Source organism: Bufo gargarizans, chromosome 6 (assembly GCF_014858855.1).
Source record: "Bufo gargarizans isolate SCDJY-AF-19 chromosome 6, ASM1485885v1, whole genome shotgun sequence".
In the NCBI taxonomy this organism is placed as follows: Eukaryota; Metazoa; Chordata; class Amphibia; order Anura; family Bufonidae; genus Bufo; species Bufo gargarizans.
Window position 1 is genome coordinate 77728374 of NC_058085.1, and position 15575 is coordinate 77743948.

Sequence of the window (15575 nt, forward strand, 5' to 3'; positions counted from 1 at the left end):
GTTCCTCGTCCTCACTGATCTCATTGAAGGTCTGTTCTTCAACCCCAGCAACAAACAACACCATTGGTCCCAGATAGGTGACATCGAGCACCCTCGGATGCCTGCTGTGGTTGGTCTTTCTCCTCATCAAAGCCACATTCCTCCTCAGACTCCTCTTCCAGCATTGCCGAAGGTCCAGCAAGCGATGATGATCAGGCTGTTTCTGGTGGTGATGGTGACCACAACTCTTCCTCTTCACGCTCATCTACGGCCTGATCCAGGACTCTTCGCAGGGCACGCTCCAGGAAGAAAACAAATCGGATGAGGTCGCTGATGGTGCTTTCGGTGCGACTGACTAGGTTTGTCACCTCCTCAAAAGGACGCATGAGCCTACGGGCATTGCGCGTGAGCGTCCAGTAACGTGGCAAAAAAATAGCCATACAAATATAATACCCATACTCATACAAATACTCGTTGACGGCGGCGGTTGAACATTAGGAGTGTTGAATTCCAACGTGTCAGCTGTTGCAAATCAAGCGCCTCACTGGCATGTTGTTTCGCCGCTGAATATCAGAAAAGTGCGCCATGGCTGTGTAGGAACGCCTGAAATGGCCACACACCTTCCTGGCCTGCTTGAGGACGTCCTGTAAGCCTGGGTAGTTATACACAAAGCGTTGCACGATGAGATTCAACACATGTGCCATGCACAGCACGTGTCAACTTGCCCAAATTCAATTCCGCCAACAAATGACTTCCGTTGTCACACACCACTTTGCCGATCTCCAGTTGGTGCAAGGTCAGCCACTGATCCACCTGTGCGTTCAGGGCGGACAGGAGTGCTGGTCCGGTGTGACTCTCTGCTTTCAGGCAAGTCAACCCCAAGACAGCGTGACACTGTCGTATCCGGGATGTGGAATAGCCCCTGGGGAGCTGGGGGGTGCAGTTGATGTGGAGCAAGACGCAGCAGCAGAAGAGGACTCAGCCGAGGAGGTTAGCGAAGAGGATGGATTAGGAGGAGTAGAGGAGGTGGCAGCAGGCCTGCCTGCAAGTCATGGCAGTGTCACCAACTCCGCTGCAGAGCCACGCATTCCATGCTTGGCAGCCGTCAGCAGGTTTACCCAATGCGCAGTGTACGTGATATACCTGCCCTGACTGTGCTTTGCAGACCAGGTATCAGTGGTCAGATGGACCCTTGCCCCAACACTGTGCCAGACATGCCATAACTTCCTTTTCCACAATAGAGTACAGGTTGGGGATTGCCTTTTGTGAAAAAAATAATTCGGCCGGGTACCTTCCACTGCGGTGTTCCAAAAGCTACAAATTTTTTGAAGGCCTCAGACTCCACCAGCATGTATGGTAAGAGCTGGCAGACACCGGGCAAGGGGGTTACTCTGTGACATTGGCTTCTTACGCTCAAACATTTCCTTGACAGACACCTGACTGTGGGCAGATGAGCAGGAACTGCTGAAGGCGAGAGGCAAAGTGTCAGGTGGTTGAGGGGGGGCAAGGAGGACAGCAGTGGTTGACGTGGCTGAAGATGCTGGACCAGGAGGAGGATGGTGGCTTTGAGTTTGTGTGCTGCTTGTACTCATGTGTTGATCCTATAGGCATTTGTGATGTGAGATCATGTGCCTTCGCAAAGCAGTTGTACCTGTAAAATATCGTCCAGCATTTCTCTATTTTTCAAGAAATGCTTTAGAAGGAGCCCAACAAAATGCGCAAAGTTCGTGATGAAAGATAAAAGTTAAAAGGGTTTAATTCGCATAAAAAGAAACAGTTACAAAGTTTAGGAAGAGAAAAATATAAAGTACAGCAGAAAAATCTCAAAAGATAACAAGCATGTAATAAACCAATTTAGAATGAGTGAAGAAAAAGTGATTCCCTTAAAGTAACGTGTATGTGTGAATGTATGTGTGTGCAGAGAGCACAGGTGTCTTGTCAAAGAATGCTCTCCCAATGTCATGAGACAAAGCCTTTTTATAGGTTGACTCTCCATAGAGTTACATTGTATCCTAAATTTTTCATTATAACAGACATATATGGTTAACTAGTAAAACCCCTTACATCATGGTTTTCTAAGTTTCCTTATTTGTAAAGCTAATAATGATATGCTGAGTTAGGAGGATTCCTAACCTTTCCAAATACTATTGTCGTCTCAAGAACTGTCAAAATTGACACGTCACACAAGTGCTGACCTTTCATGGTCCTTAAAATACCCTATCCTACTAAAAAGTGTTAATATGTTATTTTACAGTACCTAGGTAGGTGTTGGACTTCCCACAAAGTTTCTTTTGGCACAGGTTGCAAATGGCATCGCTGTTATCACACAAAACAAATGCCACACTGCTGAGCTTTGCAATGACGCCATTCTGGTGGTGGCAACAGCATGCGTTAATTGGCGTGCTGTCTGGCTGACCCCGGGTGCTGATACATGCTGTCTGACTGTGCCACTAGCTCCTTGCGACGACCTCCCCCTGCTTCCAACTCGTCTCCTCCTTCTCCCTGTCTCCCCTTCTGAACTTTCCCCCTGTTCTTCTTCTCTTCGAGCGGGCACCCACGGACACATCGTCATCATCAACCGCTTCACTTGTATCTGACAATTCAGCAAAGGAAGCAGCAGCGGGTACAACATCATCATCATTACACCGTACGTCCATGTGTGTAATGCTGCCTGACTGAGACATATCCCTGTTATCTACATCCTCTGGCAATAATGGTTGCGCATCACTCATTTCTTCCAACTGATGTGTAAATAACTCCACTGACAGATCAAGTGAAGCTGCTGTGGTGCTAAGTGTTGGTGGTGGTGGCTGGCGGGTGAGTGGTAACTTGAGAGGTGCCCGAAGCTGAGCTGGAGGAGGATGGTGCGTCAAGGTTCCGAGCGGAAGCTGTAGAATATTGGGTGTCCTGTGTAAGCCAGTCAACTATGTCCTCAGAATTTTTCCAGTTCAGGGTACGTGGCCTCTAAACACTGGGCCTTATTCTAGGGCCAAAGAAAATCACAGCACCACGACCACGACAGCCCCTGCGGGTTGGCCTGCCTCTGCCTGTCATTTTTTAGATTAGTGGTACTATGCGTGCAAGCTACTGTGCCACCCTATATGAGTGGTGGGCACACAGTACAGTCTGTGGGCCTGTGGCCTCTCACACACGGGCAGGAAACTGCAATATATATAGAAAAAATAAAAGCAGACTGATGTACCAGCCTTTTGGGGTGCTGTCAGGACGCTGTTGTTACAGCAGATGAGTCTTTGAGGACTGGAGTGGACACAGAACACTGGCCTAGCTAACGCTTTCCCTATTTATTCAGCAGCAGCAGCCTTCCAGCTCTAACTAACACTGCAGCTTCAGAATGAATGTAAGAGGGCTGCCGCCCTTGCTTTTTTATAGGAGGTGGGTGATCGGTATGCTGATTGGCTGGAATGTGTCTGCTGACTGTAAGGTACAGGGTCAAAGTTTGCTCAATGATGACGTATAGGGAGCGGACCAAACATCGCATATGTTAGCCCGCGGCAGCGAACGCGAACAAACGATGTTTGCCAGTGAATAGTTCGGGACATCTCTAATAATAGAGCCCCATTCCCTTAAAAAACACTTGTGGCACATAAAAGGTGTTCTCTTTTTATCCACCAAATAATATTTATACAATTCATCTAAAACCATCTTTAAAACATTTTCTTCAATAATAACATCTTGTTTAAAACATAAAATGTTCCTGGCTGACCATAGAGCTAATTTAACACAGTTCGTGATCTTCCATGCCATAGTCTTTTTGATTCTTGAAGGGCACTCCAAACACCCATAAAAAACACCGTCCATAGTTAGCGCTTTCAGTCCTGTTATTTTCTTCATCAAGGGGAGCATCTTTATCCATATTTTTTTTTTTTAAGTAGCAATACCAAAATAAATTAAAAATGTTATTCTCCTCTCTGCATGCTCCCCTGGGACATTCTAAGGTGCTGGAATGCCCGGCATGGAAGACACTCGTGTACGCAGCTCCAGGCCAGGTCCTTCTGTGTGTTAAAAAGATAGTTCACATTAACATCCTTCCAAATCTGTTTACATTTATTTTCATTAAAATTCTTAATAGGGGCCATCAATTTTCCATCGTTAATTTCTTTTAAAATCGCTGTACTGTTTTTTAAAACCTAAACCCTCTTTTGGCCTAAATGAAAAGAATTCGTTATTTTCTCTAAAATCTTGTAAGAATTAGGTAAATTTGAGTTATAAGGAGAATTTAAAACCGTTTTAAACCAACCATTTTTCCTCATAAAATACCCAGTGTTATAACGAATAAAATACGACCAATAGTTATCTTTAAAAAGGACATTAAAACAGGAGCTAAAATACTTAATTAAAAGAAAAATTTTAATATCAGTAAAATCTTTTCCACCTTTACATTTAGGAAGCATTACCGTATCTCTTTGCAACTTGTCCATCTTGGAACCCCAGAAGAAATTAAAACAGGCTTTGTTAATTTTTTTTTTAAACGGTCAGATGGAGGGAACACCATGCTAAGGTACAATAAAATTGGTAAAATTATAATTTTTATAATTAAAACCTTCCCCTCCATCGTCAGCTTCCTTAGATTCCACATACACAGTTTCTTGTTTACTTTTTCTGTCACCGTATCCCAATTCCTGAGGCCATCGTTGGACTCCCTGAAGGTGATTTCCTAAAATTTTTATTGACTCAGACTCAGTCAATATCATTTAAAACCGACATTTAAAATATTACTTTTGTTAAAATTATTTTAAAACCGGAGGCGCAACAGAAGTATTCTACTTGTTTGTTTGCTTTTTTGGATTGCAAGGGTGTCCCTACAAATCACCGCGACATCGTCCATGTACCCCACTACTTTTGCCTCTAGTCCACCCCCGCCCTGCAGGGGGACTCCATGTATCTGCTTGTCATTCCTTATCATGATTAAAAGAGGCTCCAAGGAGCAAATAAAAAGTAGTGGGGACAAGGGACACTCCTGTTTCACACCAGATTTTAAAATTACATCCTGAGTCTTAAAACCATTGACTAAAATCTTACTTGTATAAAAAGCTCTCAAAGATTGTACAAACCCCTCTGGTATACCCATTTTCTTTAAAACCTGAAAAAGATAAAATACGATACACGATCAAAAGCCTTTTCAAAGTCTAAAGATAAAATCGCTACCTTCCCTTTCTTTCATTCGTATAATTAATAACATCTTTTAAAAGATTAATATTGTTCCAGATACTTCTCCCGGGCACCCCGCAAACCTGGTTTTGGTGGATAATCTTATGAATAATTTTCTTTAATCTGTTTGCGCACAACTTTGCCATGATCTTATAATCGCAACATAACAAGATGATAGGTCTCCAATTTTTTATGTCGGTCTTGTCACCTTTTTTATACAGTAAGGAGACCTCACCTTTTTTTCTAGGAGCCCAGGAGAGTCTTAGACCTAAAAACTTCTTTTAAAAGAGAAAACAAATCTTCTTTTAAAACGCCATAAAAAGTAATATAAATCTCAATGGGTATACCATCGGGGCCAGGCAATTTCTCCTTCTTAAAACTCTGAATTGTTTCTAAAACCTCTTGTTCAGTGATTTCCTGTAACAAAAATCTTTGAGAGTCAGAGTCTAAAACATTCTCAATCCCCTTCAGTGAGTCTTTAATGAAAAGAAAATAGATAAACACTTCATGAAACAAATCAGAATAAAATTCCTGAACTTTCTTCAAAAGCTCCTCAATCCGGGTACGCTTATCCTGTATTATTATTTTTTAAGTACCTGGAGCATGTTTTGTTTTTTCCCAGATGTTTAATTTTTGAGCGAAAAATAATCTCTTTACTTTTCTGCTCCAAGCACTGCAATATTTCTTTTTTGCTATCTGAAATGTCTTCTTTCACATCGATACCCAGATCGCAGAGCTTATATTGTGTCTGCAGACGGGTATTTAGTTCATCATAAAATTTATTTTTCTCCTGGGCCTTACTTTTCCCTTTATTCATAGTTTCCCACCATTCAGTAATAGGTTTTCTGGGGTTCCTTACCCGCAATAAAATCAGATAAAATTTTGGGGTCTTTTAAAAGGGAGACATTTAGCTGTTTTTTTCTTTTTATAATTGCCACCAAGCTGCACCTTAAAAGATAATAATTTATGGTTTTAAACACGTTAGTTAAAAGCTTACAATTAAAAGGCAGTACTTGATAAGAGCAGAAGATAAAATTGATTCTTGACTTACAAGTCGCGTTACCCCAGGTAACGCCGGCCTCTTCAGATAGATAACTATTGCATTTTTTTAAAACGTCAGTGAGCTTGAAATCTAAAACAATATTTTATAGCAGAGAGGAGGATCTATCATAATTCCTGCTCACTGCGTTAGAGAACCGGCGTTCCCCTCTTAAAATACAATTAAAATCTCCTGCTAAAATCAATGGCTCTGAATCGTTGATAAAAAGAGGTAAAACTTCAAGCATCTCTGCCCTCTCTTTTTTATCAGTAAAACCATAAAAATTTAAAAACTGCCATCTAAAACCATCAATAAAAGCTTGACCAATAAAATCCTCCCTGGTAAAATCTCATTAATATGGTCTATTAAAACATTTCCCTTGAATAAAATAGCTACACCCCCGACTTGTTTTTATTTGATCCGGACCAAATGGAAGGTCCGAGCTTCCAGTCACTTTTGTATTTTTTATAGTTTCTGACTGTGGGGGATGCAGCACTCCTGTAAAAAGAACACCGAAGCAGAAAATATTGATAAATAATTAAAAAGGGCAATTCTCCTGGATCTGGAATTTACGCTTCTGGTGTTCAGGGAAATGCCTTTTAAAATAGCCATCATAAAAGATTAAAAAGGGAGTTTTCATTATCTTACCTAGGCACAGCTTCAGACAGCATCAGCAGGGCCAGAGTACTCGCATCCACTTTCTTAACCACCTAGTGCCCCAGATGTTACGGTATTTATCAATCCTGTAGGAGAGGAGCTACCATCGCTCAACCTTCCAGAGTTAGCTGCCACACCGAGCTCACGGACGCTACATCAGGTCTCAGAGCCATGGCGTCATCCCTCTCCCTTTCCGGGGCAGAGGTCTCATTGAAAACAGTTTCGGCACTGTATATTTTGTGGCCTCAGTATCACCACTTGGGTGAGAAGAGAGACTCTGTTGGCTGCCTTCAGAATCCGCCACTGGTCCCCCAGTTGGCTTCCCCCTTCGGCTTTCCTTCACCACAGATGACCAGTCTCTCCTCTTTTTTGATGCCGCGGCTCCACCTGGATCCTCTGGGGTGTTGACCTGCTGCCCAGGGACAGAGAGCAGGCCAGGCGGATCAGCTTCATTCGATCCGCCCCTATTCTCCATTTCTGGAGGGGGCTTACTCGTCGGACTGATCACTGGGCTTTCTCTTGTTCCGCTTTTCCCTCGGTTCACCTGATTAGGGGGGTCCGCTAGTGGTGTCCATTCGCTCCCACTCCTCTCTTTGGGGCTGTGGTTCGGCTTGGTCTCTCTTTTCCGGTTCCGTCCGTTCCTCTGGCTGCCCTGGCTGTGCCTCGGACCTGTGTTTGTAAGGACAATCTTGTGAAAGGTGGCCTACTCTTGTACATGCATAACATTTTTTCCCTGCGGCGCACTCTTGGGTGTCATGTTGAGTGCTGCCGCAGTTTTTGCATGTACTAATGCAATTCTCAGAGTAGTGCCCATATCGCTTACAAATCCTGCAGAAAGGTGGCATATTGGAGAAAAAACATGTCGCCTACCATGTCTCCCAGTTTAAAACGTGCTGGGGGTAAGAGGAGACCTCCTGGAAGTTTGGGATCACGGTTACCAATAACTTTAAAAAGCCATTTTGACGTCCAGATCCCGGCGGTGTTTAAAATTTTCGTGACTGAAACGATTTTTTTAAAATATTGAGATAAAAATGCAGTGATGACATTAAGGTTAGCGAATGGTGAGTACATTTTTATAACAACAGTTAAGGCTTCATCAATTTCATGCTCATAAATTTTAAGACCTCGTACTCTCTCATCATTTATGCATTGTGGAACCTTAGCTAAAAAACTTTAAAAAATACCGTTTTGGGTAAAAGTCACATCGTAAACACGCCTCTTCGGGTAGTCCTCTATGGCCAAGATCTCCTGCCTCTGTACGCCAAACACGCCATACAGGACTTTATCTACCAAATAAAGCAGGTTATATTGATCCTTTTTACCCTCAGTGACGTATAAACGGACGGTATCTTTAATTTTAGCATACTCCGGGATCTGGTGGTCGTCATCATCTTCATGTAAGTCAATGGGGACGGATCCGTTTGAAGATGTCACCCTGTGGCTCAATCTTCAGGCGGATCCGTCCCCCATTGACTTTACATTGAAAGTCTGGACGGATCCGTCCGAGGCTATTTTCACACTTAGCTTTTTTTAGCTAATATAATGCAGACGGATCCGTTCTGAACGGAGCCTCCGTCTGCATTATTATGAGCGGATCCGTTCAGAACGGATCCGCCCGAACGCTAGTGTGAAAGTAGCCATACTCTGTAGACTCCTGGAGGTAACTGGGTATCGCAACCCTAAGTCCCCGGGACTAAGCCTCTCTCCCAATAGCAGCACGGGGGTGAAGTCCAGGCTATAAACCTGAACAATCCCCCCAGGCCGAGAGGGTACACCTTCTGACGTCCAACCAAGTGCAGCACACAAAGATTTGTAATTTTTTTTATTTTTTATTACAAATCTAAATATATGATGTACAGTCTAAATATCCGCTTTTTACCCTTAAAATCATTCATCGGCTTTGACAACAAATCATACTTTAACAAACTTTTTCAATCATATAAAATAGGGATACCGGCTAACTGTTTCTGCGGTTGGAATGTATCCGCGTGCTCGGTGCCTGGTTTTTCAACCTCCTTATACAGGTACAACGAAAATTAGGAAGATTTAGACTCCAGCACTCACTTATTGTCACGGCTGAGAATGGGGAAAACCCTCAGCTGTGCGATGCCTGAAGATGGATTGTCAGTACAAGGCCAGGACAGGAATCAGGGAGCAGGTCACCTCCTATCAATCCCTAATTCTGACCCTGTCTCCTAGCCGTATGAGCCGACCCTGAAGGTAGGAGGGCTCATACACCGGAACCTGATATTCCTGCTAGACCTCTGGGTGGCCCTGGACTAGGAGCTGGGTAAGACTACCTGTTCCTCCTAGATACGGACGAACAGGAGTCTCACTCGCCAAGCTATAAAGAGAGGGGAACAGAAACAGACATATGGCAGGTAAGTGCAACTAGTACCACACCTACCTGCCACAGACACAGAGCCTGGAACCCAAGTATAAGTGCTGCTGTCCACAACAACACAAGAGACAGAGCACACACCACACAGGAAACCATACGCTGCAATAAATAAGCATAATACAAACACATCCTCATAACATCGTGTATCGCATTTTATGACCACAAGGGTGGCCCTCACTGGCAGATGGTATATGGGACCAGGAGAGTGCCTCCAGCTTACTATAAGGCTGGAGTACCCTTCAGACATCAGGTCTTAACTGAGGCTTTATAGCCCATGTAGTCACACCCACAATCAGACACACCCAGTGCACACATACTAGGAGGGGAATTAACCCTTCTCACACCAGGGAAGGGAAGACAGCCACTTAAAGGGGAAAGTGCACACATAACTAAAACCCTGTGCACACCAGACATACAAAAGACACACCTAACAGACAGGTTGCCAGGTGCAACCGCATGCACATTGCAGCAAGCTGCCTAGCACCAGCTCAGGCTGCTATACTGCGACAATACAAAACAACTTGTTGCCCGCGGCAACCACAAGTCAGGCAACATACTAGCGGCCCTCACCTGTGGTTGAACAACCAAACCAAACCGCAGGCAACAGCGTGCGGTTCAGGAGTCACGACCATGACCATGGCCGTGACACTCCCACCCCTCAAAGTCCCCCCACCAGAAAAAAAGGAAACGTGCGGGACCCAACAAGGGGATAGGAGAAGGGGAATCAGTGTCATAATATGCGCGTCTCCCCAGGACTGCTGCCGGCCCCTGGAGCAACACACAGGAACCAGGAGCCGACTGCCAGGCTCCGGAGCAACACACAGGAACCGGAGACCAGCAAAGAAACAGCCCGGGGAGAGCGCATTGACACTGCGTCCACTCTCCAGTCGCTGCCAGCAGACACTCCTAACCAGCACGCAGCTGGACTACTAACGGAATACTGCCAGCAGACGACCAGAAATAGGAACATGGAGAGGGACGAGGTATCACCAACACGGACGGTAAGGTGGCGGGGAATATGCCACCAACCGCGCCGTTAACGGTGATCCCCCAAAACGCTCTCCCTCTGGAGAACGCGCATGCAGGCCAAAAGCAGATGGCACTGCATGCTGCACCCTCTTTCGAAGGTGTGCAACCGCACACCAAACAAACAACAGTGCAAATATAAAAATAAGGGGACGCCAAGATAGAACACGGTGAAGGGATGGCGGGGAAAAGCCACTCACTGGGGCGTCAGCGGCGAAACCCCCATAACGCTCTCCCTCCGGAGAATGTGCATGCACCCCATCAGGAGATGGCGGTACATGCTGCACCCTCTTTCGAGGGAGTGCCACGTGAGGAGCCATTGTGGTCATACTGTCACGGCTGAGGATGGGGAAAACCATTCTCACACCAGGGAAGGGAAGACAGCCACTTAAAGGGGAAAGTGCACACATAACTAAAACCCTGTGCACACCAGACATACAAAAGACACACCTAACAGACAGGTTGCCAGGTGCAACCGCATGCACATTGCAGCAAGCTGCCTAGCACCAGCTCAGGCTGCTATACTGCGACAATACAAAACAACTTGTTGCCCGCGGCAACCACAAGTCAGGCAACATACTAGCAGCCCTCACCTGTGGTTGAACAACCAAACCAAACCGCAGGCAACAGCATGCGGTTCAGGAGTCATGACCATGGCCGTGACACTCCGTCTTTATTTGGCAAGTGTTCACAGACAATACAGGACTCAAATTCTCTCTGATGTAGGCTGTTGACGCGTTTCGAAAGATTCTTATTCGTAACAGTATGTATTGTCTGTGAACACTTTCCAAATAAAGACGGAGAATTTGACACTTCAAAATAAGTGAGTGCTGGAGTCTAAATCTTCCAAACTTTTCAATCACCTTATACCACTCAGGACATTTAAAGAAAACAGGCACAGTCACATCCCTCACACTCCAACGCAACCCATACAACATTCATCCAGCCAGATATCTCATCATGTACACACTTTGTGGTTTTACTGGATAAAAAAAGTAAAAGATTTCCATGTAATTTAGCCCCAGGAAAATCCAAACCCCTATTTTGTATTTGTTTAAAGACATGTTCCCTTTTTAATTTCTCCATTTTGCTCCCCCACAGGAATGTAAAAACCAATTTTTCAACTTTTTGCACATTCCTTGTACGGCCGGGATACACACCCACCACAAAAAGTATGATAGGCAGAATAACCGCCTTTAAAATTAGGACCTTCCCAGTTAAGGACAACTGTCATAATCTCCAAAAATGTAACTAGCGTTCCACCTTTTTACCACATTCATCCCAACTCTCTATTCCTTTCAGGTCATCATTCAACCACATCGCACCCTTTTCATTCTGCACTTCTTACAAACACACATTCTCAACCCCAAAACACTTAAAAACAGACTTGTCCCAGTTTACCTTAAACGCAGACACACTACAAAACAAATCCAACCACAACCTTCCTCTCCTCATAGTCGCCAGGGTATCACTCACAATCACCACATCATCCATATATCCCAACACTTTCACAGTCTTACCCATACTACCTGGCACAAGCAAACCTTTTATCACTTTATCCTTCCGCAACAAACACAACAGCACCTCAATATTACAAATGAATAGAACAGGGGACAGCGGGCACCCCTGCCTCACACCACTACCCACTCGCACCTTTCCACTCAAATGCCCATTCACCAAAATCACACTTGACACTTCATCATACAGACTTTTAACCCCAGCCACAAACTTTTGAGGAAAACCCATAGCCTCAAGAACCCCAAACATGAAAATATGAGCCACCCTATCATACGCCTTTTCAAAATCAAGCGCCAACAACATACACTTCTGCTTCATCACTAGACAATCACCAATCAAATCTCTCAACAAAAACAAATTTTCACTAATCCGTCTCTCAGGCACCACACACACTTGACCCTCATCCACTACAGTACCAGCCACCCGACGCATCCTATTTGCAAGCAACTTACTGTACACTTTATAGTCGACATTCAACAAAGTAATCGGTCGCCAATTCTCTAGTTTATTACGGTTACCCTTTTAAAAAAAAATAAGAACCACTACACCTTCCTTCATAGACGCACCAATAACCCCATGCTCCCACATAAACTTACACACTGCACAAGAATCCTCACCAATCACATCCCACAATTTCACATAAAACTCAACAGGCAAACCATCCTTACCCGGTGTTTTATTTCTCTTACATCCATGCACCACACATTTAATCTCATTCTCAGAATAATCAGCACACAATACATCCTGGTCATCCTTCACTAATTTTGCATCCAACGCTTTCATCACATCCACTCTAATAGACTCGTCCATCCATTTTGTATCATACAAATTACTATAAAATTCCTCTGCCACTCCAACCATATCTCTACCCGTAACACTTTCACCCTCACAGGTAATCAATTCTTCCATATCCTCAGTCTTACTGCACACTTTTTTTTAAAAAGAAACGAGAACACTTCTCATCTTTATCCAGAATCACAATTTTAGAGCGGAAAATTATTTCTTTCGCTTAAACCTCGATTTAACCCACTCCCACCAAACAAGTATATCCGCAAACTCAAGCTTTCGCTCCTGCCACTTAGCATACTGACACTTAAAATCCTTCAACACTCTCTCCTCATCCAGCAATTTCGTATTCAACTTCCACACCCACCTACCATACATACATTCCACGTCACTTTCCACACGTGCACTGAGAAAATAACATCACATTGCGATATCTGGGTACATTTCAAATTTCTGGAAAGAAAAATAAAATCCATCCTGGAAGTAATCCCACCTTTATCTGACTTGAAAGTGAATGGCGACGGATTTTCCATCACCAGCCCCGCATCTGACAGAGAGAAATCCGTAATAATTATTTGCAATTTATGGCCAGTGCCATCAACTCCCCCCCCCTCAATAGTGCAATTGAAATCCCCTAACAAAAAAATGGGCAACCTGCCAACTAGATAAAATTTTATTTTTTCAAACAATTCCATCCTGTCCTTCCTTACTGTAGGACAATATTCATTAACAATACGAAAACACCATCCTCTATGCTTAATGACAGCGATAATGCAACGCCCCGGCCCCACAACAATATAGTTGTAGATACTCCATCTGAGCTTTATCCGATCCCTCCTGGAGGCTTGCTTCCTCCTGTGCAGAAGGTTAGCGGCCCTGCTACGTCTAAAAAAGACAGTGTTCTCAGCAATCATGGCCTGGGGGTAAACCTCCTGACGGACAGGGCTGTGGTTACCTGGGGCACTCTCTGGTGGGAGCAAGCGAGGTCTCTTTACAGAGTTTTCACTGTTATCCTCTGCTGATCTTGTAAGGGATAGGGGCAAATCACTAATGTCTGGACAGTCTCCCTGAACCCCTTCTCCCCCCTCCTCCTGATCTTCCACTATTGCATGCCATTTTAACAGTTCAGGGGTACCTGATAGGTGCATACTCTCACCTTACCATTGGATATCAGCGTTGGGCTCTAGCAGCAGAGCCAACTCTTCAGCCACCTGGGCCACTGCATGTTCAGTAGAGGGAGGGATGTAGTCCTCTGCAGTGTAGAAGTCACTCTCCTGCTGTGTCTCCTTTTAAGACAGGCTGCGATTCAGTGTGTGACTGTTTACACTGAGATTGCTTATCAGCCTGAGTAATGACAGATAAAGAGCGCTCCTACCGTCCGTCCTGAATTAGGATCGGCAGTGAGCACTAATTAGAAGAGAGAGACATTTCTTCCTGCTGCTGTATGTGAGAGCTGGCCAGCTCTTCCTTCTGCCGCTCGTCCTGTGGTGTGGGCGGGGCAATCTTCCTCCGCTCTGCCTTGGTTATGGGCGGTGCTGTCTTTTTCTGCTCTAGCTGTTTGTAGCCGGGGGGATCGTTTTGCAGACGCTCTGGCTGTGCGCTCAGCTCTGCAATCGGCTCCCTTTGATCCTCCTGCTCTGTCTGTGTCCTGCGCAACTCCTCTTCAGACAGGACTCGTGTTTCGCTCTGTACAGCGGCACCCTGCCGTATCTGTCTGGGGGTATGCAGTCTGTTGTCTTCTGTGCTTTGCGATCCACTTGGCGCCATCTGGGTCGGTTCTTTAGCACTGGACCTTGCAGCATCAGCATAAGACCTCACTCTGTACCCCCTGACTGGGCAATTGTTGAAAGCATGTCCCTCTTTGTCGCACAAATTACACACAAGCGGATTGGGGCAATCTCTGGCCACATGTCAGTTTTTTTGACATTCTGACACACTCTGTCCACTTGGGTGCAGTTTTCCTGGATACGGCCGTATAATTTGCACCTACGGCAGTAACTCGGTGCGTCTTGAAAAAAGATCAGTCCACAGGTCTTTTCCCAGGGTAAAGGATTGCGGTGGATGTCTCACACCGCCAGGTCCAGCAGGGTCAGGGCGAAAACGGACAAAGAATTTATGCTTCCCTGTCCACAGTCCATGACTGCCCATAACTTTGTGCGAGAATATGACCTTCTCACAGAATTTCGTCAGAAAGAGGTAAATATCATCAATGTCCACGTAGTGATTATACATAAACACTATCAGATGAACAGCACTGTGAAGGTAAGTCCATCCAAATCCGGATTGGTTCTGTTTACCTCCGGAAACAGGTAGAGGTTATGGCTGGCGCAATTGACAAGAGTACGGCGTCCTCCGATCTGGTCCTGAAGACAAAGTATGTCCGACTTCTGGACATGTAAGGTTTTGAATAAGACTTCCTTGACCATGTATTCGTCCGTGAATTTCTGCTTCTTCTCCTCTTCAACATAAATAGCAAAAAGCATTTCGGACCAGATATTCGTCGGTCCCAGCGAAGTCAATGGTGACACCCATGGTGCTCCTTGATCGTCTCAAAATCAAGCGCCAACAACATACACTTCTGCCTCCTCACCAGACAGTCACCAATAAAATCTCTCAATAAGAACACATTTTCACTCATCCGTCTCTCAGGACACCGCACACACTTGATCCTCATCCACTACAGCACCAACCACTCGTCGCATTCTATTCGCCAACAACTTACTATACATCCAATCTCATCCACAGAAAAATCAGCACACAACACATCCTGATCAGCCATTTCTAACTTTGCATCCAACGCTTTCATCACATCCACTCTCAGAGATTCATCCACCCATTTCGTCGCATACAAAATCCTATAAAACTCTTCCGCAACCCCAACCATATCCTTTCCCGTAACACATTCACCCGCACAATTAAGCAATTCATCCATATCCTCAGTCTTACTACATATTTTTTTAAAGAAAAAACGAGAACATTTCTCATCCTTATCTAAAATCT

The 15575-nt window shown here is 44.7% G+C and overlaps 1 long non-coding RNA gene across 1 annotated transcript; it reads right to left on the reverse strand.

Annotated features, from left to right (window-relative positions):
• Nucleotides 1-6678: 6678 nt before the first annotated feature.
• LOC122941649 lies at nucleotides 6679-14022 on the reverse strand. Its single transcript, XR_006390474.1, has 3 exons — nucleotides 13737-14022; nucleotides 13069-13122; nucleotides 6679-7513 (listed from the first exon to the last, which is right to left on the reverse strand). It is a non-coding gene; the product is annotated as an uncharacterized LOC122941649 (long non-coding RNA).
• Between the last annotated feature and the right edge of the window lie 1553 nt (nucleotides 14023-15575).